A 6,000-nucleotide genomic window follows, 5' to 3' on the forward strand; every position below is an offset into this window, starting at 1 on the left:
AATAAAACTACTCTGCACCTTCTTTCACCCTGCAACCCACGAGTGGGAAACTCTCCACAGAAATAAAATCACCAGCATGCATTGGATGCAGGTGGTCCCATCCACAGTGACTGCGATGGGGAGGGGCGGGGGAGATCCTGAATACAAGGTGAATGTCCCATAGGTAGAGAAATGGTGAAAAAGTGATGGAACATTTATATCATGGTGCATTATGCAACTATTAAATAATAGTAATTTAATATTTATCTGTTGACTTGAGAACACCAACATGTGCAGAGAAATGAATAAACTCTGGCTCAATTTTTGTAAGAATTATCTACATGTGCAAGTATACTTAGATACGATTTATGAGTCGAAAGAAAGAAGGGAATAGTTGCTTTGCTAGCAAGTTTCCTGGAAGCAGGAGAAGTGGGGGTACCCATGGCGAGAAGGGGGATGTGAGGTTAAAAGAAAAAACTATTATTCAAGTGAAGGTGATTTTTATAAAGTTATCATTTGTGCTTAAGAAGAGCAAATGTTTGTCTCAGTATAAAGCTACTTGATAAAGCTTATTAATCATGGTACTCAAATCCTTTATGTTCCTTCCTTGATTTTTTGACTGGTCGTTCTTTAATTCTAAAGGTGCAAGGTGCATTAAAGTTTCCCCACAAAGCTGCAGATTTATTGTTTCCTCCTTGTAATTCTATCAGCTTCAGTATTACATGTTAGGTACCTACAAGCCTCCAAGTTTAAACTTATTGGTAGAACATTGTATCATGCAAAATATTCTTTTTTTCTCTCTTCAGATAATACTGATTATTTTTGCCTTAAAATCCACTTGACCTAATGCTCAGATGGCTGGCTGCTTGCTTTATTTATTCTGGCATTTGCCTCGTATACCTTTTTTTTTTTTAATATTTTTTTAGTTGTCAACGGCTCTTTATTTTTTATTTATTTTCTTGTGGTGCTGAGGACCAAACCCAGTGCCTCACATGTGCTAGGCAAGTGCCCTACCACTGAGCCACAACCCCAACCCCTTGGATACCTTTTTATATCTCCATAAATCAATCTTTCTGTGTATTCTATTTTTGCAGTCTCATACAACAGCACGTGGTTTGAAACAATTTTTTTTACTTAGTTCAAAGGTCTCTGTCTTTTAACAGTAAGTTTAATATATTCATATTTATTGTGGTCATTGATATGTTTGCACATTTCTTACCAATTTACATTGTGTTTTCTATTTTCCATGCTGTTTTTACTTTTCTTTTTAATTTTTGCCTTTTGATTAGCTGATGGCTGATTATTTGTTTGCTAATTAATTTGAATTCTAATGACTTGGAAAGTACATGTTCTGCTCCTCTTATCTTTACATTTGTGGCACACATAATTAATCCTATTAATCATTGTCTTGAGTTAATTAATACTTGTATCTTCTCAAAATATAAGAGACTCTGAACATGTTTTTACTCCATTTTCCTCACTGCTTTCTGGACTTTCTAATGCTCTGTCCCACATTATTATCAGGTTTTTATTTCATTATGATAAGAAAAGATATTTTATTTAGACTTAAAAATAAACTTGGTTGGTTTCCTTGCTCACCTCTGCCTCTTACATCCCATGCTCCCTCCCCAGATTCATTTTCTGTTTGCTGGAATATATTTTCTATACCTGTGAGTTCTCTTGGAGAGGTGATGCAGTACCCTCCCACTGAGGGTGTTTCCTGCTATTATAGTGAGGAGAAACGCTACTAACACCTACGTAATGGATGGTGATCAAGGACACCGAGTGACTGGCATGTGTGGCTTGATCTTGAACAGTGAAGAATTGTTTTACCCAAAATGTTAATACCCTGTAGAAAAATGCTGTTCTAGGGGCTGGGGTTGTGGCTCAGTGGTGGAGCACTTGCCTAGCACAAGTGAGGCACTGGATTCCATCCTCAGCAACACATAAAAATAAATAAATAAAAGTTATGTGCCCATCTACAACTAAAAATATTTTTTAAAAAAGAAAAATGCTATTCTACACAAATGGTGAATTATTGACCTTTTGAGTCTATTCATATCTTAAATGTCTTTATGATACTTTCATATCGGCTTGATAGTTTGGTCGAGTAGACTCCTAAAATCACTCACATTTTACCAGAAAAAAAATGTAAAGATATTATTTTGTGGTTTTCTTACTTACAAAGTTGCAAGTGAAAATCTGATATCAATGTTCTTCTTATTCCATCTTGGGTCATTTATTTTCTTACCCTGGAAACAGTCAGGTTTTCTTCTTCTTTCCTTAGTGCCCTGAAATTTCATACGATGTGCTTAGATATCTGTCTCTGTACGTTCTTCCTAGAGATATTCACCAGCTTCTCTCAATAGGAGTATTTCTTAAGTTCCAAGATATTGTTTTAAATTATCACCTTGCTTCCTGGGCTCTCCTTCCTTAATTTTCTTCTCTCCTGTGAAAACAGTGAAAATTTTACATCTATCTACCCTCCGAGGCTCCTAAAGCTGGTTCATTTTTTCCATCTTGTTTTTTTTTTTTTTTTTTGGCACTGCATTCTGGGAAAATTCTGCTGCTGTAACAAAATACCAGATTGGGTAAGTTATAAAGAAAACAGATTTATTTCTCATAGTTCTAGAGGCTGAGAAGTCCAATATCAAGTTATCAGCATCTGGTGAAAGCCATCTTGGTGCATCCTAACATAGTGGAAGCCATCATATCAACGTATGGACTTGGGGATTAAGTTTTTAACACGTGAGTTTGGGGAGATAGGGCCAAAGCTCCCATTAGACATACCCTGCTGTGTGGCACTAGAGCAGGGACTTCTGCTTTGCCAGCATCTCCCTCTTATGCCAACAGGGAAATTTGGGAAGGCTGTAAGTCAGGAAGAAGATGTTTGCTTTCTATGGGGTTCCTTGTGCATCACCCCCAACATCACTTACCCACTGTGACAGTGGTTGCGTCTTTCTGTGCCACCTGCTGAATCTACTTTGCAGCTTTTTTTGACACTTGCAGACCTGTTTCTAAATATTCCAATGTCTTTCCTGTGCTTCTTTCAGCCCTTGGGATGGTAGAGGCTGCCTGCCGTCACTACCTCAGGAGAGCTCTTTTGATCATTTTTTAGGTTGACAACTTCATTCCAGGGAGCAATTCTCTATACTGATTTTTCTCTGTTCCAATACCTGGTGTGGTTTCTCTCTCCTGACTGGACCCTGACTGACACTTCCATTTGGAAGATTAGAGCATCCCACAGGACAGCGCGAGACGATACACCTAAGCAAAGGCATAAAATCTCCAGAGGAAGACATGGTCCTTCAAAAGGGGACTGCTCATGCTCAGCCATAGAGGCCTGGACCAGGGAGGGTCAATGGCATAAATCCCAGCAGGACATCCGCAGCAGGGACAAGAGAACAAACCTCATCTGTGGCCTGGAAGGTCATAACGACCTCTGCTAGAGATGGAATGCTCGCGTCCCTCCAGTATTTCAATATTGAAACCTGAACCCCAGTGTCACATATTTGGAGGCGAGGCCTTGAGAGCAGAATCCTCGTGAATGGGATTGGCGCTCTTTTTTTTAATCTTTTTTTTTTTTATTGGCATCCTTATAAAAAAAGAGACCTCAGGTAGTTCTTTTGTCCCCCCTGCCATGTGAGGAGCAGTTAGAAGATGGCCATCTATGAAGCAGGAAGCTGGCCCTCCTCAGACCTCAGCTCTGATGCTCCCTTGGTCTAGGTCTTCCCAGGCTCCAGGGCTGTGAGCAATAAATGCTGGTAGTTTATAAACTGTCCGCCTAGGGCATTTTGTTACTGCAGCCTGAAGGAACTGCAGCAAGCTCCCTGGAGGAGAGGACCAGCACTCGGTGTCTGCAGCCAGCTGGGCTGTTGCTTCCTTGCCCACAGGAGCACGGTGGTGGCCAGGCATAGTCTGGCTGAGCAGAGCGAACACTTGTCTTGCATAGATTGGAGGAAGAAGCGGATTCGGGATCAGGTTGGTTCCCCAGCAGAGGGTGGGTTGGCGTGGGGCACTGCAGTGTTAGGAGAAATCCTAGTTCTTGGTTGACAGCAGTGAACGTCTCAAGTGTGTAAGGAAAACCTTCACACATTCAGGCCCGACAGGAAAACCTGCGGAGAGGAGTGTTCCACTCTGGCCACCTAGGAAAGTATGCAACTCCCCCAAATGACCCAGGGTTACCAAGGGAACCCGTATAGGAGCCTGGTGGTCTGATCCCCATGGCGCATTGTGATTGGGCAAGAAACCTATAAAATGCATAGCTGTTCCCGCAATAAACGAGTTTGCAGGCTGCTCGCCACAAACCTGCTTCCGCCCAATTCCTGGAGTCTGGGTCTTGACCATCCACGCCCTTACCCCGCGTATGAGCTAGCCTGGCACAAGAGAAACTTCACTACAGATCAAAGCACAGACTGTCACTGATTGATTGGCTTCAGAGGCAGTGAGCCAAGCTGGCATTAACCTATTAGACAGGTTTAGACCAGTTCTGGTGGCTACTTGTTACTTGGACCTTGGGAAAAATCAAGTCTTTTCCCAGGAGTGTGCAAACCTTTTAATGTTCACATCCCACACTGGTTTCTTGCTTCCATCTCTGTATCCTACTAGGATTGGCAACATGATCTAATCACAGGAACCAAGTAGATCTTTGTCAAAACTCAAACCTGTTAACTCCTGTTAACAAGCCTGGGACACTCCTCCAGTAGATTCCTGTATACATGGACTAAAGCTGGAACTACTCACCACTGGCCCTTTCTACTCCTCCTCACTCTACCTTTATGATCCAACCATCCAGTTCAGGTCGTGATCTCTCTTAACCTCCACATGCTTTCCCTTCTACTGGAACTCTCTTCCCTTCACCCTCTACCCACAAGGTCTCAAGATGATCTCTGCCTCTGAGAGAGGGCCTCCCTGGTCCCACACTCCTGCCCCACTTGCTGGAATACAGGGAGATGAACCTGATCCTTTCCTCCACTACTCGTCAAGTCTATAATTACACTTGTTTCTTGTTTGCTTGTGTGTAGGCGGTCTGCCCCGTGTGGACGTGAGTGCCCTGAGGTCAGGGACCATGTTTGGTTGCTTACCAACAAGGAGCTGCTGGGCAGCATATGTTGAGCGTCCAACAAACATTTGTGGAAAGAACAGATAATCTATCATGTCAGGAGGTCTTCCTATAATAAATGAGGGCAAGGTCACCTCCCCCAGCCAGACCCCCCTAGGTCAGGCCGTCTGGCAAGAGTGGGCCTTCATTTATTCAAGAATGGCTGCCCCAGATTTTCAACCAATGGGCAGCTGCTCTGGACAGTCCAGGCCAGTTCACGGAGGTGTCCGCCGGAGTAAAGGAGGCAGAGCCCTGGAGAGGAACCCTGCCCCCCACAGGCTCTGGTCTCCAGAGGAAAGGCAGGGACGGCCCCGGCAGCAAGGCCGTCTCACTCCTGCCACCCAGACAGACAGACAGACACACACACACACACCCATTCCGGCCTTTTTAACAACTGCCGCTGACTGAACGCCTGCTCTGGAGTAGAAGCAGGACTTCCCCTTGGGTTTTCAATGCAGCCCCCTCAGCACCTCCGGGAGTTAGTTCCTACGATTCACCCTGTTTTACAGATGAAGATAATGAGTTTCAGAGAGGTCAAGTTCATCGCCCCAGGACCCACAGCAAGGATGGCAATACCCAGCCAGCACAGCCACACCAATGCTGAAGTCCTGGAATTCTCCCACACTCGTTGGTAATTGGGAGCTGCCTCAGCCCTGGTGCTGCCCAGCTTCCCCGGCAGCCCGGGGTCTTCCTCCTCCTCTAACCCTTCACCTCCCCACATTCTAGTAACTAAAGGGTCAAGATCTTGGTGGTACCGTGGGGGAGTCGAGAGGTGTTGCCTAGGACCCTAGGGGCTGTCTGTTCTGATCTGTCAGGAGTCAGGCTTCACTGGTTGCTAAATATTTTACATTATTAATTAAGATCGTCTGCTCCTGTTGTAACAGGTCTTACTACAGCAGAAGCAGATCCTGGGGAGAAGC

Source organism: Sciurus carolinensis, chromosome 2 (genome assembly GCF_902686445.1).
Source record: "Sciurus carolinensis chromosome 2, mSciCar1.2, whole genome shotgun sequence".
Lineage (NCBI taxonomy): Eukaryota > Metazoa > Chordata > Mammalia > Rodentia > Sciuridae > Sciurus > Sciurus carolinensis.